The sequence below is a fragment of the Carassius carassius genome, chromosome 15 (genome assembly GCF_963082965.1).
Source record: "Carassius carassius chromosome 15, fCarCar2.1, whole genome shotgun sequence".
In the NCBI taxonomy this organism is placed as follows: Eukaryota; Metazoa; Chordata; class Actinopteri; order Cypriniformes; family Cyprinidae; genus Carassius; species Carassius carassius.
Window position 1 is genome coordinate 28,007,237 of NC_081769.1, and position 25,655 is coordinate 28,032,891.

The window sequence follows — 25,655 nt, forward strand, 5'->3', positions numbered from 1 at the left end:
TGATTCCCATCCACTTACTTTATAAGACTGACAGACTGCAATGGTTTCAGTTAAAAATCTCAGTTTGTGTTGATTTTGTGAACAATAGTCACCTACATCAGGGATGCTCTAGGGGTAAGCAGATAAACATCAAATTTCCATTCTTGGGTGAACTATCCCTTTAAGAGTGAAAAACCTTTAACTGTATCTGTATCATATCAACATTAAGAAGGATAGTTTAATATGGTCTCCAAGTTTGGCCAAGCTGATTTTCCACTCTAAAACAAGTCAACAAACCAACTCGATCAGATTGGGAGACCAACAAACCAACTTTCACTTCCATCGATGGCCAGAAGAGGTTGCTGTGCTGAACCACGCACATTCTAAACTCTAAACGTGCCACCTGTGCCCAGCATGCACCTCCATCTCTCTGGCCGCCAGCCACGTAAATCACTCAATCAGGCCTCCGGCAGCTCTGCCATCAGCGCCCTGCCTCACGTCTTATGGATAATCAGTGTTGTTTTTCTCTCCGTGCCACACGCATGCTGTTCTCAGTAGCGCCTTACCCTCCCTGAACCTCCAAACCATTTCTCCACAGTGTCTCCTCCACTTAGAGTGCCAGCAATCTCCACCCAAGTCCCTCTGATTGCAATCAATGAAAGCACCTTCTAATTCTGTCCGCTCCATTTAGAATCCCCCTTGAAACCAGTTAATGCTTAACCATTTGTGACAGAGTGTATCATCTGAGACAAATGATCATCTGTTGTACCTGTGGCGGATCCCAGGCAATTCCCCTCATCGGCTCAGACCCTCAGCTCTGAGGCTTCACTTAAAAAATGAAAAACTTTCACTATCGTTGGAAGGAATGTGACAATTAGCAGAGGTGTATAAAAATGCATTCATGCCTTATTCAAAATCACAGACATGTCTGAATAGCATACATATCAATGAAAAAGTGAGGAACTTATTTCTCTCTTAGTTCTTTTTAATAATGCTACTACCACTCTTCTTTGGTATATGTTAGCATGCTAAAAAAATATACTTTTATTAAGCAATCACAGTGACATTAAATACATTTATAATGGTACAAAATATTTCCATTTTAAATGAATGCTTTCTATTCATAAAAGCATCCTGGAAAATGTATTACAGTTTCCACAAAAAAGTTTGGAATTAAAAATATATTAAAATATGAAACCTGAATATTACTGTTTTACTGTATTTTTTAAATAAAATAAATGTGTCCTTGGCGAGTATAAGAGACCTCTATCAAAAACATTAAAACAATCTTTCTGAACTTTTGAATAGTAGTGTTTTACATCCAACATTTCTCTTGACTTCATCCACAATCTTACATTTTTTATTTTTTAAATGTTTTTAAGAATTGCCAAAACTGGGTATTTTGTTGCCATTTTCTTGTCTCGAAGGTGGCTGTGATGCTACAATACTACATGCTTACTACTACACGAATACTACACGCTTGATAACCATCCTTTTATACTGAATATTTTGCTAAAATGTTATAAATTATGGCTGACTGAAAAGTGCATTTTTAACCATAACAAAAAAAAAAAAAAAAACGTCTAGGTAGGCAGTTTTTGAACAAAGCTATAAAATGTATGCACAGATTAATGAACATAACACCAGGTTTTATTTAGAGCTGACGTTTTACAATCTAAAGTAGGACTGATGTTATTGTGGTCTAATGAATGAAGATGTGCTTGTATGTAACCTAGATAACAGAACAGGGTCCTCTCCAAACTCTGAAAGGAAGAGCCACATTAGCCACTGTTTTAAAGAAAAATGATGTCCTCCATTTTTTTTATGTCAGTCTGAAATGCAACATCACAGAAAAAAAAACAATCCTGACAAGTGCTATGACAACAGCAACTTGAAAAAAAAACACCTCAAAGGTCGGGGGCAAAAACAAGAACGCTCGCCTTTTGTCTTGGAGGAACGGGCTAATTTATAAAACCTTATGACTATGTGGGTTTAACAAAGCATCGCAGAGAGCCTAGAGTTGTGTATGGTTTGGTGTTTGTAGAATGTGGGTAGTCTCATTTTCGGTTCACAAACAAGCTGTCTCTGTGCATCCCTGTACGCCTGATTACACTCATGGCCGCATTGTTGCTGCGACATCCACAATTAAGCTTTTGTGTGACTCACTCGCTCCTCTCACACTTCTCAAGCAGACACGTGCTCTCTGCGCCTTTTTCAGGGCACCATCATCTCCTCTTTGCATCTGCTACAAAAATGGAGCACCTGACTATTTTCAAACACCATCAAAGAGGGATTTGTATGCTCGATGGGTTTTGTACCCTCTATTTCTCAGTTACTCGTGAGTCCACATCTTCCCTTGATTAGAATATTGTGTAAAAAGATGACAAAAACAGAGTTCACAGTACAGAGATGGCTGCAGAAAACAAAGCCGGTACAAATAAAGGAGGCCACTGCAATAAAAGCACATTAATGCAGGAACACCAATAACTAGCTTTAACCTTGTACAATACAAACACAAAGCAGCAAATACAAACACAGACATCAACCATGAGTTTTAATATTGCTGTGAAGCACAATTAATGTGGTGATGCCTGATTAGATTTAACTCAGCTCATAATGAAATTTCATGAATGACCCTAGGTGAAAATCTGTGGTTGAGTATATAGTTTAAGAGATAGGTATAAAATCATTGTGAGGTTTTTTTTTTTTTTTGGTTTGCAATTTTGAGTTGAAGTAGTGCAATTTTAAGGTTAAAGCAAGGAATTGGATAAAAGATACAGTTATAATATTTCATCATATAAAGAAATGACTGGCTGAAAAGCCAGTTAGCTTCCTCAATTAGGAAGAGTTCACTCAAATATTACGATACTGACATTATGTGCTCATTGTCATGTTGTTGAATAAGCCACCAAAATAGTACCACAAAACTCCTCCACATTTATATTGTCTTTTATACATACAAACTGTAAATTATCTTATAAATTTTTGAACAGTAGTGTATATTCAGTATAAATAAACAAACTTCAGAGATATACACACATTATCTGTTGCTGTGTGGAAAACAGCTGCATGTAGTCTGAGAGACAATTATAATAGTTTTTTATTTTGGGGTGAACTCTTCTTTCAAAAGAAAAGTGTCAGCACCCATGTCAACCACGTGACTATGACTTTTTTGAAAAGAAAATAGCCAACATCTGTAAACCTATGAACCTCAGACACACAAAGAATCCTCGTTTTGTGCTGTAACACACTCCCAGGTACTATTTTAAGCCTGAAAGGACAGAGGAGGGAAAAGATTTCAGGTTCATAAGACAACCTGGCTTAAATAGTATTAAAGTTGACTTCTCTCCCTGTTTGTCAGTCAAAGTCCCGATGAGGGAGTCTGGGAAAAATCCAAGTAAATCACCTTTAGCCTGGTCAGCTCACTGAGTAAATCCATCCAAATGCATGCCATTAGAAAGAAAACATACCATAACTATTCTCCCCCTTCGTAATGTCTCCCTACACTGTGAAGCCATCTTCAGCTGACTCCCAGCACCCAGCAACTCACTTGACTGACGTTTCTGCGGAGTTCCATTAAGGCCAGTGAGATTAGATGGCCGAGGACCTGTGTGAGTGTTAGTGGAAAAACACGGTAGTGAAGGACAGAGATATAAAAGCTTCGTGCTGGCACCTCACTCATTGTGAGTAATTATTTCCAAGGACTGCCATTATTTAGCCCTGAGGAAAAGCAAAAAAACCTGGAGGAAGCTGGCTAATCAGGCAGCATTTGTGGCTGTCAGCGTGTACCTGCAACAGGAAGACAAGAGCAGTGCTGGTGCTCAAGGAAAACATGTGGCCTTTACTGGGTCTGATTGCTCTCAGATTGCCATGTGACAGTTTGGACAGAGGGTTGAGGGGGGCCTGTGTCTCTGTGCTGCCTTAATGTGAAACATCAGCTGACACTCAGAGCCCGACTCGACCCACACACACACATTCGTGAATGCTGCTCGGCTCATCCCAGTTCACTTCTGGTGGGTTTGTCTGTGACAAGCGTACAGCTTGTTAGTCCAAAGTTGCACAGTTGCTGTGACATGCCTGTTGGTCTACTGGCCTCCAGCATGAGCCTCAGGTCTTCTCATTAGAGAGAGAAGAGAAGAGAAGAGAAGAGAAGAGAAGAGAAGAGAAGAGAAGAGAAGAGAAGAGAAGAGAAGAGAAGAGAAGAGAAGAGAAGAGAAGAGAAGAGAAGAGCAGTTTAGCTGCGATGTGATAAGAAGGGAATGAGAATAGAAGAGATGAGAAGAACAACTGAGATGAGAAGTCATGAGAAGACATTGAGATCAAATGAGAAGAGAACAAGAAGAACAAACAGGAACACACTGAGAGAGACATTAAACGATACAAGTTGAAAGAATAGAGCAGTTAAAATAAGATGAAGAATCAAGATGAGAAAAAAGAGAGATACGAAGAGACGCTAAGAGATGTGAAGATATGGGGAGGAGGACAGTTAAGACAAGAAATGAGTCAAGAAGAATAGATGGGTCAAGACAAGAGGAGAAAAGATAAGACTGGATGAAATGATACATGAAGAGACAAAAAAAAGAACAGATGACACTGAGACAAGAATAATCATGGTGAGATGGAACAAGAAAAGAATAAACAGAACAAAGAAGATAAGAAATGAGACAATATTATGTTTAACAAACTTTTTTTTATTTAACATCTCTTTGGTTTCCATTGGGTCCTGGACTAATTCCTGTAAAATGATGTACTCAAATGCTTCACTAAATTGCCCCTTTGGTATCCACTTAAGATTTATATCAGAGCAAATAGTGCTAAAGTTAGAAAACGTACTGTAAATTAGAGGCAATGAGTTGGTGAAGTGGAGCGTGTCTCATCACTGAGATCCCAGTTTGACCTACCAGGGATAATAGACTTTGGTCAATCGTCTTGAGAAACACAGCTGGCAGTGCTTACATGTGGATGAATCAGAACTCTTAAGTCCCTATCCTTTCAGTACTTTGCATTGCAATGGGGTGATAGAACACGAAAATACCTATGGATACCAGGTGTGCAAATATCTCATGGCTGACTTTATGTACTCCGGGAATTTATGAAGAACACCAAAACAGCTCTGAAAGTTTCTCACAGCACATGCTAGCACAGTTAACCTTCCCCTTACACACCATAAAGATTCTCTCATAAGTTCTCATAATGATTTTGCTATCTTCTCTCACTAACTCCTCCTGTCAACCTCTATAACTTCATCCCTGTATTCATCTTTATCTGCTATTGCTTCAGACATTCTGCCGAAATGGGAGGAATCTAAAGGCAGGTGCGAGGAACGGCATCAGGGGTCCACACCAGTTGCTGGGAAATCAGAACGCAATTGTGCTTCATGAGTGAAAGGTACATGTGGTGAAGAGTGACAATAGTGGCTGTGTAATCCCTTTATGAAAAGCAAATTGAAGTTCATGCTTGAATACAGCTTGCAAAATGGCCCGAATTCAAGACATCAAGTGCTGCGGGCGAACACGGGGAGGGGTAATTTATGACAAGCAATTTTAAGGCACTATGCCGCGATGACCGCTCATCTGCAGAGACGTACGCGGTAGGCATATCTTTTTTAAAGCTAGTCATTAAGGCTGACACCTAGAGACACAGAGTGAGGGGAAAAGGATTTTGGAATTATTAATTTATAACAGAGAGCCATCCAAGCCTTTCATGTTTAATCGTTCGTTCCCTTAATAGGAATGTTTTATATTCCGTTTTACATGACAGCATGTCATTGGGTAACAAAAGAAAACAACCAACCCTGGCGCTCGTGAACACCACGCTAAACGGGAAACCCGGGAAAATTTATCACATCTGGTGCGTGGCTGATCTCTTCCATCAATGCCAGGAAGAAATCTCTCAGAGCAACTCTAAATCTCACGTTCAAAGATGGCCATTACATAGACATTAACTGCTTTGTTGGACACATTTGACAGTGTCAGAGTGTGTTTATGCAGAGCGTATATCTGAAAGACACATAATATGTCATGAGAAGCTGGCTTGTTTCCAAGCTAAACATGTCATTGTATGTCTAGCACCCAAGATCTCCTCAACAAAACACAAGGGAGTCTCCATTCATTGGCTCATATTGGACAAAAAAATATTTTTTTTTTAAATGACAGCTTTGAGCAGAGTATGGTTGGAATTGGATTGGGTGTAGACGTAACGGTCGTCGTGTTGGTGAATAGAAAGTTTGTATTTGACGGTTAAAGACAAAGGCCTCCTATACCTCCTCCTCCCTGACGTAAAGCCATAGATTGACATGAGACACCACTGTTAACCTTTACCAGTTGAGGCAGAAAGCATGTGTGACCTTTGTGCTGATGGGTAATGACTCACAGAACGGTCTCTGAGGGATTTCACATGTCCTGTGTGTGGAGGTACAGACATTCATCCAACGGTTCCTGATAATTGGACAACATATGGAGGCTTTTTTACTGTCGCTGAGATCAGTGCAGTCACAGATTGCACCCTCATCATCTCATGATAACAGCACTGACCTCTTCACCTAAAGGGAGAGTTCAACCAAAAATGAAAAAACTGTTATCATATGCTCACCTTTGTGTTGTTCAAGCTTTGAAGCTCCAAAATGATAAAAAAGAACCATAAAAATTTGTATGTATTTCTACATACAGTATAGAGATTTTAAATGTAAATCTGGTTGATAAAATATTAACTTAAAACCTCATGAGTAAATAACTGACAAAAAAAACAGATTTGTCTGCAGATTAGACAAATAATTATATAATTATTGAAAATATTTCCCTCTTCAGTAGCTTTCAAATACCATTCAAATATGAAAAAAGTTTTAGTATTTCAGTTTTTCTAATTTCAAAATTTCAAGTTTAGTTACTAGCTATTTCAAGGTAAATTGTATAGCATTTTTCACCACAGTTTACACTTTTCAATAAAATCATATTTTAGACTTTATACTTCATTTCTGCTCCAGTTAATTGTGTTACCTACTGTTTATTTGTGATTATTTATCAACATTTCTGAGTAAATTTTTTTTTTAAGTAAATCCAATTTTTTTCAGTGTATGCCTTCAGAAGACTTAATACTTCCCCAATATATGGCAAATAATTTGTATGGATAACTTTATTTATTTATTTATCCAGTCCGCATTAATTCCTCAGAAATTTTTAATGCAGTTTCGACATTCTTAAAATACCTTAAATGTGAAAATCATATAAGTTTGGAATAATATGAGTAAATGACCATTTTCAATTTTGCCTAAACGTATATCCTTTAAGAGGGTCTGCATCTGAAATCCTGTTGTTTGTCTTTGTGACTGTGACCTCTTTCTCGGGTGACCTTACCCTAATCCAGTGTACCTTCCTACTCTCACTCCTGCCTTCCACGATCACCATACCAGCTCATGACCTGTGAACTAAAGAAGAACACGGTATACCAATAAAAAATCATATGAGAACCCAACAGACAGAGACAAACAGAACTTGTGCTGGACTTGTGTTTGCGAGGCATTACCTCAGCTCCACACAGTCCTAAATCCTCCATGCAAAGTGGCAGGTTATTGATATCAAGGTGACACCAGCCTTCACGAACACTCTTGTGATGTGATGGGAGGGACAGACAGGAGAGAAGCTCAGGGCCACTTTCTTTAAGCTCCATTAAGCTCAGTGGCAAATCATACCCTAATACCTGTTGTCACGACGGATTCACTGGAGTGAAAATGCTTTTCCAGGCCACCGGGTGAGACACACACGCAGCACCCTCGCTCACACGCTGTTATTCACTTACTTAAATTTATAAGCAGGCGATACTACGTGACAAGCGTGCAATCTCCCTGAGTAACCACAACACCTCTGATGCTTGAAGACATTACACTGACAGTAGTGGCGTGTGCTGGACTTCTGAAATGAGGGTTTGGTTATCTTTGCTTTAGTTTTATGTGATGTTTACACAGGGAAATGGAACATCATTTATATTATATTTATATTTTATATTTATCAGCAAATATTTATTATTATTATTATTATTATTTATCTATGTAATAATTATTTTGTAAATGAATGCAAGGGTAATACAAGGTATAGTGTTATAAATTTACATAACATCACATAAAAAACTAAATTTACGTGCAGTTAAAGTACAACAATAGTGTTTATGTGTGATATTGCTTTTAAACAGCACTTTTAATAATTGAGTTACTTACATTCTAGACATATTAGTGAAAATTAGATTGTTTGTTTTTGCTCAGCCAACATAATTACATCCAAAAGCCACAGCAACAAACAGTGGGAAATCAATCAGAGTCAAATGTCTGGCTGAATATGTAGCCTGGGTGCCAGCCCGAACCCCGCCCACAACATTTTTTGGACGGGAAGTTCAAATTCACATTCAAGTTCACATTCTGCCTAGAATATTAGTATGACCAAGTCAGGCTACTGAATATGTATATAGTAGACAAAAATGCAGTATGTGAAAAGAGTAGTATGTCTATAATATTTATAAATCAGTAGTTGAAAGTACCCAAATTACTTACAGTGAGATTTCAGAGTGATCATCCGGACACTTTACTATCCCATGAGGCCACTTTACACAATATAAGTTTTATTTATTTATTTATTTATTTATTTATTTTTTAAGTACCCATCAGTTGAGTAAATGATTCAATGACTCATTCATAAACACTTGTTTTGATGCTGAATAAATAATTGTTTTTAAATGAATGAGTTGAGCAAATAATTCAATAACATGTTCATTAATTAATTGAGTCAGTAAATTATTTTTACTTACAGGCAGCGGTTTACAATTAATCTGAAAAAAAAGATCAGATTAATTGATTTTTTTGCTTGCTTGCTAACTGATGCATAAACATTAGTAGGCCATCCAATGTAGTGCAGATAAAATTATGTTATAAGAAATCATATTTGTGAAGACCCACCTCCCTTTCCTCTGTGTGTGTTCTGTAGAAGCACAAAGCAACAAACTCTGAGGCACAAAAGCAGAAAGGCAGCTAAATAATGTCATTCTCACAGTAGCAATCTCACTGAATGGCTGAATGTGTTCTGTGGTCTTGCCAATCTTTTCGGCCTCAACGTTACAATGGCAACTAATTTTCTCAGCCCACTGTTTCTAAGCAACCAGACACAAAACCACCTCCCTCATGCCATGGGCACTGGGACATGATTATCACTGCCTCTTATCTCACATCAAACCGATACCCAATTTCTGAGTGATTTTCACCAACCAGCCCAAGTTGGCCCAAATGAGAACGTTTACTATACCGTAAAGTCGAGATAGCTTGAACTCAAAATGAAACAATGAATTTTGAAATGTGCTTGGCTTAATATTTGATATGGGGACTTGCTCAGCTGATGTGCCCTGGGAGAGAGAAAGCAGAGGGAAAAGCAAACTCATCTGCCACTAAAGTCGGAGGGTTTAGCATGACGCTGTTGTGAGACACTGCCAGTCTTTTCATCTGCCAATCAATCTTTCATCTAGGAGCAGGAGAGGGAGCAGATTCCTGGCTAAACCTGCTTTGAGAAAAGGCCACACATCCTTCTGAGAGTATTACTGTGCCCATGTACACATACACAATTTACCATAAACACCCAGTCCAGTGCATCAATTTCTGAAAGCTCATACCAATAAGACTGTTTCCTTTTGACAGTGTTGAGGGTGATGTGGAACAAGCAGCATGCATTTGTTTTTTTTCACATTTACTCCAAACCTGAGTTTGGAGTTTCTTTCTTATGTGAAACATAAAAGAAGATATTCTGAAGAATGTCGGTATAACAAAACATTTTCTGGTTCCCATTTACTTCTATAGTGTAAATGGATACATTTAGATCACAATATAGTCATTTTCCAAAGCTCTCCAATAGTCTCCAACCTTTAGAAGACTTCCAGACCAATGTTGTCATTGTTAACTAAATCTAAAACTATTCGATTTAATAGCCTCTGGTAAATGAAATTAATAAAATAAAATACAAACATCAGATGAAAAACGAAGAAAACTAGAATTGCTGCCACAGCAATTAACTGAAACAAGCTGAAACTGAAATAAAACTGAATTAAAGCTATTAAAAACTCTAGAATAAACTAATAAAAATGACAAAATAAAAAAATACTAAAACAAACCAAAATAATTAAATTTTAAAACATTAATAAATAATATAATACTAAAAAAGCACTGCTCCAACCACATTCTCAACACTAAAAACCTAATGCACTCAAACGTCTCTAGACTTTAGAAGAAACAAACTCTCTCGATACTCTACACACAGAACGCAGCCGTGTGTCTGGGCCCCAGAAGATTCTCTACAGCTAGCCGACAGAAGTGGTTCCTCTGTGGAAATAAAAAATTACAAAGAAAATCCCAAAGAGTGCAAAACACCAGCCCTATTATTATTCTAAAAGCAATTTAATTCTCGCCAAAAAATTATGAGGAATGAATTGGCAATTTAATTTGGAGCATTTCTATAGAACATGTACTCAATACAGTGGAACAAGATAAACAAAAAAATGAACGTCGGCTGATAATGGGGGAGCAGAGTAATAACCATTAGCCTGTTTTTAATGGGCCTTACTGAGACATACTCAATTCCAGAGAGAAAGAGAAAGTCAAAAAAAAAAAAAAGCACTAATGAACATGTGCTTCACGGTGCTTGAGACCCTGTGTCCTCTGCAGATGAAACGTTTCTGTGTGTTTTTCGCTCTCACTTTATACCCTCTCTTTCTCGCTGTACCAGTTTTCTTTACTACGGCCTCAGAGGTGCTTCTTAATGGTAACGATGTGTAAGAATCTAAAATCAGAGCAATTTAACCTACTTGACGTTGAACCTGGAGACTGCGCTCATCAGAGAACATCCAGATCTCCCCCAGAGGAACATTTTATTTCTCAGAAGTTGATCTTTCTTACTTTCTTGGCACAGGAGACAATTTATTTCCGATGTCTAAAACTACTTAGACATAGAAACAATGAGACCATTTTTAACTAGTCTTAAGGTTAAAGTAAACCACATTCAAAGCAGTATTGTTATTAATTTGAATGAACCTGAAATAAAATAAAGAAATTAATATCAGATAAAAATAATTGTAAAAAATAATCTGAAATGTAATAAGTGCAACTATAAAATTACTCAATTTTAATAAATTAAATCAATTAAAGCAAAAAAAATACTTATACAAAAAATGAATAAAAATGAGAAAAAGCACACAAAATCACTAAAACAAACTAAAACTAAAATAAGAACTGAAAACAAAAATAAAAGGTAATTCAAAATATCATAATTGAACATAAACAATATTACACTGATTTGAAGGCAGTCATTTTAAGATGTGCTTTAATATGCATTTTTGTGAATCTGAATACAGGTTTAGCTCAGAAGCAGATATGTTTCATATTTTATTTCATCTAGGAAAAAGAATAGAGATTTTAAAGAGATTAAAAAAAAATTGGTCCCTTCTTCTGGACAACATTCTTTGCAATACTGCGAGAAAAAGCCAAACAAACTAGAGGAATTGGGTTTAAGGCTCAGATGAAAATCTAAAGCTCACTTTATGCTTATTGATTTCTTCTTATCTTTTATTTGAAAAGGGGATTTTGATCTTTTGATTTACTTTTCATGGCCTCTTTATGTTTTCTTTATTTATTTTTGGTGGGTCTGATGTGGGCCTGAGAGGAGAGAGTGTGAGTGTTTTTGTTTGTTTGCATGCATCTGTTTTTGGGCCATAATGAGCGCTTCGTATAAATAATTATTTTTAATCAATACTTTTGCTTCATATATATTGTATGATTGTTTAATTTTTGAATCCATTTAGAATTTCTAAAGGAAAAAAAAACCTAAAACTCAACAACAAAGCCGTCCTCAGCCAGCAAAATCATGATATTAAATGACACAGTTTCAGCCAAAGTCAGCACCACATGTATCTTTCATGGATAAGGCAGTCCCAGAATGCAGTGCAACAAGCTCAGAAATTCATGCAAGAGAAATGCTGATTAAATATATGTTCTGTCTTTTTACACAAAGTGCAAATAGCCAACCTTGTTGGCGAAGGCAACTTGCATACAAAATGCTAACACATAAGCTATCTTGTAGCTTATGGAGACAGTAGGCTGCTTTATGTACAGTAGTGCAGCACAAGGAAACTATTTGTCTATAATTTTTTTACATATTTTATATATTTTTATATTATATATATAGATAGATACATATAGGTTTATATACATTTTGTTTAACCTTCAGGTGCAAATGTATTACAAAATGTATTTAAAGGGGCAAGAAAACTAGGAAAATACATTATAGTTAAATGCAAATTGTAAAATATAATGTAAAAATATCAATTTAGAGAGTCGGACTCCCAATCGAAAGGTTGTGAGTTCGAGTCCCGGGCTGGCAGGAATTGTGGGTGGGGGGAGTGCATGTACAGTTCTCTCTCCACCTTCAATACCACGACTTAGGTGCCCTTGAGCAAGGCATCGAACCCCCAACTGCTCCCCGGGCGCCGCAGCATAAATGGCTGCCCACTGCTCCAGGTGTGTGCTCACAGTGTGTTTGTGTGTGTTCACTGCTCTGTGTGTGTGCATTTCGGATGGGTTAAATGCAGAGCACAAATTCTGAGTATGGGTCACCATACTTGGCTGAATGTCACTTCACTTTCAACTTTCACTTTCAATATATTTTTGACAATAAATCATGATTAATGCAGTAAACTAAGGGTTATAATCCCTATTTAAGTAAATATATAAAAATGTAAATATACACAAATAATATTTAAAAATCACAAAAAAAAAACAAAATTACTAAATCTTTAAATAAACATTAAATATAAAAGTGATTCTAAACATGAATAAAAACTAGGGTTGCAAAGGGGTGCAAAATTTCCAGAAACTTTTCAAAAATCCATGGAATATTAAAAAAAAAAAAAAAAAAAACCTGGAATGTTTCCAAAATGTCTGGAATGTTTCAGAAATGTACTGAAATTTTCCACCTTTTTGAGAGCCGTGGGAACGGAGCGAGGTTTTAGTTTTTGTTTGTGGCGGCAGTCGTCCGCAAGGGGCTGTCACGCTGTTTTGTGTTTATTCCATTTCATTTAAATGTTCACTGGTTCCTGCTCCTACTTCCCAATGATTGTGAAGTTGTATACCGTTACAATAAGTAAATAATTTATATGTGACCCTGAACCACCCAACTTAAGTCTTAAGTAGCACAGGTGGATTTGTAGCAAAAGCCAACAATATGGGGCAAAATTATCTATTTTTCTTTTATGCGAAAAATCATTTTGATATTATGTAAAGATCAGATTTCACGAAGATATTTTGTAAATTTCCTACTGTAGATGTATCAAAACTTTAGTAATATACATATGACTTAATTTGGACAACTTTAAATGCGATTTTCTCAGTATTTTATTTATATATATATATATATATATATATATATATATATATATATATATATAATTCATATTATTTATTCAGCTTCCAGATAATGTATAAATCTCAATTTAAAAAAACAAAACTGACCCTTATGTTTTGTTGTCCAGGGTCACATATACTGTATTTATGTAAACAGTAAAAATCTATATAAAAATGCATGTTTTTCCACAGACTACAAACACAGGAATGTCAGCATCAGTCACTGTCTGACTTTACTGAACTCTAAAGGTAAAGACACACACCAAAACTCAAACCAGCTCACCTGCCAGACCATGAGAAAAGATATCCTCCAGAAAGACAGATGTAATAAGAAAAGAGTCAGTCTGGCAATGGCCTTCTCAATGAGCTGTTATCATCAGCAGAACTCCTGGCCTCACCACTAACCTTTAAACAATCCACATCTCACAGACAGCTTGGCATGTGAGCTCCCCGTGAACACCAGTCCTGCTCTTCACACACGTGCTTACCTTGCCTGTCTTTATTCAAAAAATGAAAACGTCTGTCAAGAAACGCCATCAAGGCCCACTTAGTGGAGATCCGCTTTCCATGAGAAGTCGTTTTTCTCCAGCACATACTCGCTAATCTCATTGTTACTGCAACTATCATCCTCCAGCTTCGCCACTTTTTTAACTCTGCTCAACTCTTAACTCGAAGGAAATCCCAGAGTGCTTTGCTGGGCCCGCCCCAAGCGGCAGAACTGGACTGGAGAAGCTTAGAGAGGCAGAGAGGATTTCAATACACGCACACACACACACTGTATTCCCTGCAGCCATTAAGTGGCGTCTCCCCATTTTGGGGATAATCTGTGGGAGAGATGCTAAATCAGCTTCCCTTACACTGCCTCAGGACTGCAGATCCTCTTGTGGTGTCTGTGCCTTAAACTGTGTTCATAAAACACAATCAAGGGCTGGCGCTGGAAGTCGTGCGAGATACGGGCATTAGGATTGCAGGCAGGTTCCCACAGTTCTTCAATTCTTAAGAACGGTCATGTGACGCTAATACCAGTCAGTAGTCATGCTTCCGAACTTATGAATAACTTATGAGGAACTTTAAACAGTTTTAGCAGCATCAATTCTCCATATTTCTGCAGCACAAACCTTCACATCTGCTGCATCACATTTGATCGCTTTTACCAAGCAATTATTGCTCTGCTGAGCTGTACAATGTTGCAGTTGCTACATATAAGATCAAAACATCCTGTTCTGACAACCTCATTACTTATCAGACTGAGATCAAGACCTTTAAATGCACAAAAATCTTTGCCAGTGTCTGATTTCACTGAATTCAAATAGTTTAATTCAACCTTGTTGGCAAAGGCCCTTCTGGCACCTATTACTTTTTACTCTGAGCAAGCCAGGTATTATTTGTTATATGTATACATATAATATGCATACAGGTATATATATATATATATATATATATATATATATATATATATATATATATATATATATATATATATATTATATATAAAATGCATAAAATAAATAAACAAATAAAATAAATATAGTTAAAAACATATTTAAACCTTTTTATTCAAAATATATATAATTTTTCTTTATGTTCTATCAAATTGTTACATATAATTGAAAAAAGTATGACATTTACATGTTTTAATTACTAAACAGTCACTTTTAAACAGACACATTTGTAACTGATTTTAAGAAAATGTATAATTATGAAAAATAAATCATTTTATCTTTTCTCTCTCTCTCTCTCAGTCTCTATTTGGTCTGCTTCATATCCTGATCCATAGAGATTTTATTATTATTATTATTATTATTATTTTGGGTTGGTTTAGGTTTATTGTTGGGGATGGGTGTAGTACCTCTAAACCTTGGAATAATGTGTAACTGCTGGTAACCCAGCATGCTTTGCGGCTGGGGTGAGATAAGACCAAGTTTGATGTGATTTCTTGCTGAGTCTGTAAAAGTGTGTGAAACAGGTTTAGAAGGGTATTCATCGTTGAAAGTAGGTTTACAGTTCAGTTTACTGTAATACTGCACCTTGTGTTACCGTTGTTGTGCAGTATAGTTAGAAACTGATTTGTTATGTTTTTTGTTTTTTATATCACATTGCTGTACTGCATGTGTGTGTGTCAGTCAGTAGGGAGCTCTGCAGGCGCGTATGAACAGATGATGTGTCCACCTCAGGACTTTTAAAAATACTTGAGTGACTGAGATCTGGCCAGCCAGCAGCTGTTCGCCCCATTTAAACACCACAGCCGTCCCAGCTAAGCGATTAAATATAGCACATCTGCAGTGCCACTGAAAACTGCAGCCTCATCCAGTGATGAAGCAGATCCTCAGCACCAGTCACCCGAGGTGAGGAGTGATGTTCTACAGACACTAACCGAGGCAGCAGGTGCTGCTCCAATCGCTTATTTGGAGCTCCCAGCTTTGGAGGCTGATTCTGATGCAGGAGATAATGGGTAAATCTAACTTTAGCCTGCGAGTGAAAGCTGTAGCGGTGTGTTTCACCTTGGTGCATGGACATAATGAGGGGAGTGGGGACAGAAGCAGGGGAGGGGGAACTCCAATTCTCTAATGGCATCTACTGCTCAGGAGAGAAAGAGAGAGAGAGAGAGAGAGAGAGAGAGAGAGAGAGAGAGAGAGATGTGTTTTCAGCAATGCTATAAAAAAATGCATTTTTATACAAAGGTAAAAAAAAAGAAGAGCTGCGGTCTTAGATTGCTGTGGCTGGCAGTATGAGGCCAGCTTTAAAAATGTGACCTTACCTGCTAAGTTGACAAAGGAAACTGAGGGTCCACACACAGACACAGAGCCCTTCAGTATTCATTATTCATGTGACCTCCTTCATTTTGGGCATTCTTTCCACATTTTAAACACCACTGGATCTCATTTGGATGTTGGCAGTTGGGGAGATTACATCTCTCTGAGCTGCATCTTTAATATTGTTTGCTGTTTTGTTTAGTTGTCCATCTCTCCACCTTCTCCTCTCCCTCATGCCTCCAGTCCATTTCATTTGAGGGGCTGCATTAATCTTAATCGTGGTTAATCTTTGCCCAGCACTATATACACTCACAGAAATGATTCATGGCAGAGTTAGTTTTTATGCATTTACATCTATTTGATTTTATTTAAAAACTCATATTTTTAAAATCTATACATTACAAGTAAATAAACTCTAAAAGATTTAATCAATTATACAATTTATTTAATGCAATTAGTTAATAAATACTAACATTGTTTGAATAATAAGAGTTATAAAACAAACAAGATTCTGTTATTTAAAGTTTATGTGATTGGTTTTCATCAACGTTATGAAAAAAAATCCATTTGGGAAACAGGAAACGACGTCACTTTCGCTGGACACAAGCCCTCGGGATATTGTGGGAATCCGTCACACACATATTGGTAAGTAATCCGAAAACATCCTTTGTTGTATTGCTCCTGTTCTAATTATGCATTTTATTTTGCATCTAGTGTATATAATATTAATCCATTTATGATAAGTTTTATGTAGTTTGTGATTTTTTTAAAACGGTTTTACGTCGTTTTACCGGAGAATACAGAAGCCCGCGTTAGCATCGTAACTTTAGCTAGCTTGGTCAAACAACTTTAAAATGCATTTTAAATGATTTTTAATGCCAAAGGTGGTGCTGCAGGAAGAAAGATCAGCGCCATAATGGGCCAGATGAATAATGTATGTGTTTGTCTAATCTGATAACTATATAGTTTGTCATCTGTGAAGCTTGGGAAGCTCATATGTCAGTTTTTTCCTCAGACCTCTGACGTTTGTGAGCTTTACTGAGGTACCTAGCAAAAACTTAATTTTACCAAGATTTTTTACCTAGTTAGTAGTATAAAATATCTTATTACTCTTCCATAAAAATTGATATAAAACAATATCAGTGTTATTGAAACTTGTTTTTAGCCTTTTATACTTGTATATAAAGCCTTGTATATAGAATAATAAAATTAAACAACAATTAAAACTGAAATCAACGGGAGTTTACTTGTTTGATAGAAAGATGTAACAATCATCTTATTTTAAGGAGTCTGAAAATGAGTTTCAATAACAAATAAACTTCATAAGATTGTTAGTTTTTGCAGTGTAAAACAAGGTGATTGATGTGGTCAAGAAGAGAAATGTCTTTGAAACTGTTGGCTTTAACAGATTGTTTTTTTTCCCCCCAGAATGAAGATATCAGTGTGAGGCGAGATTGTGTGATGAGCTGTCTGAGCATCTACCTCAATGAAGACCTGGACACACTTGTTAAAGAATATGTGGTATGTATCGGAATAGTGTGCCGGTAATTATTTCCATCTAGATAATATTGGGTGTTCATTAGAATGGAATGGACATGAGGACACATTGACCACCAGTATTTCAACATTGAGTCCATTGGGTTGTTTTGAATTAAAAAATCATGCAAGGTAAATGGTGGTAGAGCTGTCACTCTGAGGGAATTAAATCCGCTTGGTCCAGAGGAACCTGAAGATGAAATTGTCCGGGTTCTGGCACCCACATGCCCCTTCTCCGCCAGAAACAACAATCCTCGCCTAAACAACAAGGTGAGGACACAGGCATTTCCTAGTGCTCATGAACCAGCAATTTTAACTGCATTGATATGATTTTGGAAATGTTAAGTAAGAAATGCCTTGTATCACCAGGATGCATGTTCTGGACTGTCTGCTTACGAACTCAAGCGCCTTGAGAACATCGCACAGAAGGAAGCCTTCTTGTCGTCTCTGAAGATATGGCAAGTATGTGGACATTTTAGTAAAGGACTAATCAGCTGTTTTCCATTTCACTTGCCCTCTCCCTACCTCAGTCTCCACCCTACTCTCCTCTTAGTCTCTTTTTCTCTCCTTCCTGCTCTTTCACTGTTGTCCCCCACTGTACTGTCGTTCTCTCCTTCTCATTTCTTTCTCTTGTATTCACTTGTTTGTATTCACTTGTTATCTTACAGGTGTAACTTCACATATAGATTTTAAAAATATGTAAAGTTTGATTTTGGTGGGTTCTCGTATCTTTTTAACAATGTAGTTTACAAAGATATTGCAATTTCTGTCTTTATCCATTAGCACACCTTTTAGTATAATTATGGTTGCGGTCTATACAGAAAAACAAGGAGATAATCTCTCTCTCTCTCTCTCTCTCTCTCTCTCTCTGTGGCAGCGGATGATCTGAGGCAGTCAGTGAAGCCAAAGCCGAATGTCAAAAAGTAAATAAAGTTACAATTACAAGCATGAAATTTTTTTTACTGTTGGGGCTGATGGATGAGGAGTAAGCTCTATCGTTTTATGTAGTGATATGAGCTTTATAGCAGTAAGTGACGTCAAGGTGCACCTGCGGCTTATTAGAGTAATTTCATTGGAACAAACCGCTTCATCAAGGAGTTAGAGGATGGAACTCTTAAAGGGATAGTTCACCCAAAAATGAAAAGTTTGTCATCAATTACTCACCTTCGTGTTGTTCCAAACCCGTATCCCCTCCATTCATCTTCGGAACACAAATTAAGATATTTTGGATTTAATCCGAGAGCTTTCTGATCAAAAAAAAACTATTCTTGTTGCTTTATCATGTTCACATTGAGTGACCCATGTCACATGGACTACATTAACTATGTTTTTAGTAGGTTTGTGTAATTGGAATGTGCACTTTCAGTGGTGTCTATGGGAGGATCAGATCCAAAATATCTTAATTTGTGTTCTGAAAATAAACGGAGGTGATATGGATTTGGAACAACACGAGGGTGAGTAAAAATTTAATTTTTGGGTGAACTATCCCTTTAAGTTTCAGGCTTGATGGACATTTACATTTATTCATTTGGCAGACGCTTTTATCCAAAGTGACTTACAAGTATTATCCAGTGGCCAATTATCACTGTACAGCAAATGGGGGTAAGGTGCCTTGCTCAAGGACACTTCAGTCATTGTCTGCTGGCACTGCGATTCGAACCCACAACCTTCTGCTTACAAGTCCAACACTCTAACCATCAGAAAGAAAGCTGCCCAGCATTCATGAGAAGCGTCTCCATTTTTAGTTACTTTTTTTTTTAACTGCATTTTTTTGTGGCAGGTCAACGGCTTCATTGGAAGAAAAATCTCTGCTGTCTCCCCGGAAATCCCTCCGTTCTAAAGCACAAAACCTTACCCCAAGTGAAGGGTTGACCCATAATCAAGTGAGAACAAGAATACTTGGATAATTTTCAGATATTATATTGTTGTTGTTGTTACATTAATAGGAAATTGCACAACTGGAGATAAAAATGCATTGTGTTGTAAACATTATCCACAGCCTTGTGACTTTTTTCCAGACTTTTAGGGGGGGATCAGGTCTTAAGGTCATTATCCTGAACTTGCATCCATTCCATTCTCATGAATGCTTATATGCTGTGTGCTTTAATGAAAAGTTGTGTGTGTGTGTGTGTAATATTATATTTTAAGTGTGTGTTTATACATTCCAGGACATTGAATCCAGAGAGGCAGAGGAAGAAATGGCAGGAAAGACTATGGGCATCTACAAAGTACAATCAGAGGATCATGGTCAAGGTGATGGACGCTTCACTGATGTCTGTGTTGTGCTGGAAGGTGTGGAGATTCTCCACAACCTGCAGAGTGTCACTCATGCATTTGTTATGTTATATGGCCTGATCTACGCGCTCAATTTGAGCTACCCTAAAAGCCTGAAGTGTACATTTGAGGTGTACCAGAAAATCCTGATGGACCTGGACTCAACCAAGCTGTCCCCGAAAGTACAGACACTGAAACTGAAATTGCTCCAGTGATTTGGCTGGCAATAATGAACTTATACAGCCCCTACCCATATTTTTCTCACCGTGTTCCAACCCAGAGATATGTTAAAATTATTTCCTAGTTTTTTAATGATACGTTAAATAGCAACTGAAAATGGATCTCTGTAAAGTCTTATTTTTATTTTTTATTTATTTTTTTGGGTGTCCAAGCAGTCATGTGATGTTCGAGTGCGGCTGTGTAAGTGGGTTCATGGATTGTTTCCTAAATGTTGGCTGATGTTAACTTGGCTCAATCCAGAGTTTTGTATCAAAGAAAAATATAAATAAATCTGGAATTTTCAAGTTGGTCTAATTCTATTTTTTTTTTTATAAGATGGGGAAACAATTGCATAAATGTGATTCATTGTTTAATTTGGTTTAGTATATAATCATACATTAAACATGATTCAAATAAATTTTAACTTTTTTTAATTATCCTGATTTAGTTCTCTTAATTATTATGCAATTTATACAATAAACTTTATGTATTTTAAATAAATAAACTTTTTATTATTAATTTAGAATAATTACACTTTACATAAACTAATTACATAAACCTGAGGATTATGCATTTAAAATAAATAGGTTTTATTATCCTAATGAAAATAAATCGTATAAAGTTTATTTGGTAGATTTGTGTTAAAATTATGAAAAAAATATAAATGGGAATTTGTCATGTAATACAATTACATAAATCTTAAATTTTGGGTGAAATATTTCTGTGAGTGTACATCGTGTGTGTGTGTGTGTGTGTGTGTGTGTATTTTTAGCAATTTTTCCAATCAACTACAGCAGTAAAACAAAATAATAATCAAATAATCTGCAAAGACCTAAACACAATCATAGACCAATTCCTTGGATGAAGAAATATATATATATATTTTATATGTTGCTGCAATTTACATGTTAATCACTATTTAATAAGCTTCATTAATAAGTTCTAAGCACTTAATGGTTTAAAAATGGTACAAATAAAATTTCTTATGTGGAAACATTAGATAATGTTGTTATATTAATAGCATCTGGTGTGGACATTTTAATGCTTTACAGAGTAGGGATCCTTTCAAGAGAGTGTTTAATAGTTAGTGAATCTTGAAGTGGGAGTGTTAAGTAATCTTCTGGGATGCTGCTCTCTGTTAATAACTTCAGATTTTTCAAGTGTCGGTCATTGGTCGGTCTAGATGAAGTCTGGAAAAGCAGGTTGAACTGTGAAACTTGCCGTCTGTAGTGCAAAAAAGTGATGAAATGAAGCAGTAATGATTCCACTATAATTCCTCTGCCCTTCACATTTTGCCACCAGTCTGACAAATCAGAGAGCAGAAATGAGGTGGGCCACATTGACTATGCAGGGCTGATCAAAGACAATGTGTTGTTTTGAAAAAGCGAGAACAGAAGGAGACGCAGCACAAAGGAGGATGAGAGAGCGTGGCGGAGGAGATGGGGAAAAAGAGAGGGAAAAGTTTTAATAATGCAGCCTCGATTCTTCTGTCCAATTAAGTATAAAATATTCAGTCTGTGCACCCTTCGCCGTGGTGTGGCACAAAGGACAGCGGACCAAAGCTGATGTATAAGCAAGCGTGTGTGTGTTTGTGCATGTGATGGGAGTGTGGAACAGCAGACTCCATCAGGAGCAGTTACACCGAGCCAGTGCTCACAGAACCCAAAGACGGATAAATCCTCTTGTGACGTCAACTCAACAATTCAAGCCAGTGACACTCACAGTCTGGGAAACGTCCACAAGAAGTCGTGTTGAAACATGCGTCAGTTGGTTTTATTCTATCATGGCATCCAGTGAATCAGATTTTCCATGACAGTTTCTAGTTATTTGGCCTAGGAAAGCCAAGGCAGCAATGTTATGTACGTCTAAAGTGTTTTTACCAACTGGTCTAATGAGTCACTGCATTATGTTAAAAGAATGGTGAAGTTCAGACTGATTGGTTTCAGATGACTTCATTTAGAAGCTTTAATGCATAAAGAATCTTATGATTTAATCAGTTTCATTCAAAGTGACTTAACTTTTATCAGCTGACTTTGATCATTGATTCAAAATGGCTCATTGATTCAAAATGATTCATTGATTCAGTTACGTTCAATTTGATTCAGTTCTGTTTGTTTCATTTTGATTTAATTCTGTTTTGGTGCAGTTATTTTCTATTTTAGTTTTCATTTAGTTCAGTTTAGCTTTTTTCAATACAATTCAATTGTGAATTGTAGTTTATTGTAGTTAGTTTAATTAGTTTAATTTGGTTTTGTTTCAAGTCTATCAAATCCAATTCAGTGCTATTTTTAGTATTATTTATAAAATTTATTTGATTTCTATATTATTACTATTATTTATCTTATTTTTTTGTTTCAGCTGTATTTAAATATATATATATATTATTTACAGCAGGTTTTATACAAACATAAAACAAATCAAAGTCTCACAAAATGTCTATAGGCATACACAAAATAAACACACACACACACACACAATACAAAAAAGGCCCCCCACCCCAATATTCACCACATACAGTGAAAAATATACACCAAAAATGTTTTTAATTTTAGTTAACCTTGATCCAATTCAGTTCAGTTTCATTCAGGTTTAGTTAAGTGAATGAAGAAAACTAAACACAATCCCTCACAAATGCATGCTGTCTATAGGATTCTTAATCATTTGAAGGAAAACACACATGCGGTTTTTATGCTTCAGCTTCTTGTAGAATTAAAGTCAAATAAAGGTGAGTTCTACCTCTCTCTCTCAGCAGTGCCCATCAATGACATCATTCTTCACGGGCACATTTTAGGGCCCCAACGCGGCACAGTGCCATTTTCTAAACATCATGAGCAGAGAGCAGAAGAGCGAGTTAGAGAGAGAGAGCGCACAGTTTGCGGTGGATCAGCATTCAGCTCGAGTTCACCGCGTCGGCCGTCTGCTGGCAGTGACAGATCTTCTGCTGCTCGTGAGGGTCCGCTTCATTTTGCCCCACTTGTTTTCAGTGCACTCCTGCCTCATTGTTTCTGAACCCTAATAAAAGTGACCGGTACAGAATATACATTTTCACACTCTATTGGCCTGCTGCAAACAAATGGGGGCTCTCTCTGCTGAGGAGAGAAATGAGGATAGACAAAAGGAGAAAAAGGTTGAAAACAGGGAAGGAAAGAATTTAAAAGGACGATGACTTGTGTCATTGATGAAGACCATCAGAGGGAGGCAAATTCATTGAAAATATGATGAAAGCATAATAAGGTTTTTATCACCGCTGATTAAGCCCAAAAAGATTTTGATTTAAAATTCCTCTTTGAATTACCCTCAATAGGTATTTGAATGGGTCAAAAACATGCTTCACTCATTATGGAAGCACAAATTTTACATCTATTTCCATTCTGTACAACCCAGTGCATCTAAAAACTATTGAAAATAATATTTTTTTCTGGTTAAGGTGCATTTACACTTACAGCAGTTAAAGAGATGGAGGTCAATGAGACACTATACTATTTGTTCCTACAGTAGTTCTTACTTGACTGCTGTATCTATGTGTATATATCTTTTTAGTGATGTTTTATAAGGAATGTTTCTTTAGCAGTGAATACATTTTACAATAATAGAATATTTTCTGGAAAATGTGATAATAAAGACTACAAGATAAAGACTAAATATTCAGCTTTGATATCAGAAGAATAAATTACATTTTAAAATGTAATAAAAAAGAAAAGTTGCTAAAAAATCATATACATGCATGTGTGTGTGTGTGTGTGTACTGTTGTTCAACAGTTTTGAGATGGTAAGATCTGTTAAAAAAAGAGGTCTTTTCAGGTTGCATTTATTTGATAAAAAATACGATTACAATCTATAATAATAAATATTTTCTATTTTATTATATTATTAAATGTAATTTATTCCTCAATGTCAAAGCTGAATTTTCAACAGTTATTAGTCCAGTCTTTAGTGTCACATTTTCCAGGAATTATTATATTATTTTAAAATATATTCGTATGGCCAAAGAGCAATAAGGGGTCTTGAAAGTGGTCTCCCTCTTTGTTCCATATGAGTCTTAAGAGCCAGTCTTCTTTCTGGCTCCTCCCAGCTGACCCAAATCTGCTCCAGGACAGTCCGGAAACCCTCCTCACTTACAGCCTGCAACCCCACAACCTCTCTCTGTCTCTCTTTCTCTCTCTCTCTCTCTCTCTCTCTTCCTCTGTCTCTCTCTATGTCTCTCCGCTGCAGTGCCTCTGTCCCTTTAGCCGCTCTGCAAAGTCAAAAGATCTTGGGAGCGTTTGGAAGAGTTGTAGAAGGAAGACACAAGAAAGCAAATCACCTCTGTCATGCATTGAGAGGATGATGGCCAGATGTTTGGCTGGGGGCAGTTAACTCACTCAACTCTGTCCCAAACCAGTAAGATTTGCAAAGTTCATACTGATCTGCAATTTGAAAATTCTGTAATTAACTACTCACCCTCATGTCATTCAAAACCTGTAAGACCTTTGTTATTGTAATCGGAACACAAATTATTAACATACTATATTTGATTAATCTGAGAGCTTTTCTGACCCTGCATAGACAGAAAGGGAACTACACAGAAAGGGAATAAGGACATTGTTAAATTAGTCCATGTGACAATTATAATTTTATAAAGCTATGTTGTTGAATATGTTGAATAAATTTGTTATTTTTGTTTTCTTTGCACACAAAAGGTATTCTCGTTAGCATCATAAAATTAAGACTGATGTCACATGGACTATTTTAATGATGTCTTTACTACGTTTACGGGCCTTGAACATTTCAGTTCCCTTGCTGTCTATGGAAGGTCGGAAAGCTTCCCGGATTTCAACAAAAATATCTTAATTTGTGTTGTGTTAACAAAGGACTTACTGGTTTACAACAACATTAGGGTGACTAATTAATGACAGGACTTTCATTATTGGGTGAATAATCCCTTTAAAACATCCCTTTATATAATTTGGAGCAGGTTTTTACATTTTGAGAGAAAAAAATAATAATAATCATGAGCCGGTTTGTGCCTTAGGCAAGAAGGATGGTGTGGCCAGTGTGCAACAGAAATGTGTAATTACTGGTACAGAGATAAAGGGGGATTGAAAGATAAAAAAGACTTTTACAAGGATAAAAATAGTTGGTTAGTGGTGTGATGAGTGCTCGTGATCAGACTGAATCTCTGTCTCCCCCCTGTGTCTAAAAACAGTACTGATGCTAGCCAAAAGGATAGCATAGTATATCAGACAATAAAATCGATGACCCTGTAGAATTTTCAAAGACTACCATAGAGTTACCACGGCCCAACGAGGTCTCTCCTATATTTGCAAGCAATCAGATGAGAAACGCTGCAATGTTTTTATAGAGCCACTTAGTTTCCTCTAAAAAAAAATGACATTGTACCTTTAACAGTTGCCATATTTATTCGCCACATTTATATCTGTCCCGCTAGCCATTATAGTGATTTGTACCCTGTATTTTAAGATGCTAAAAATATA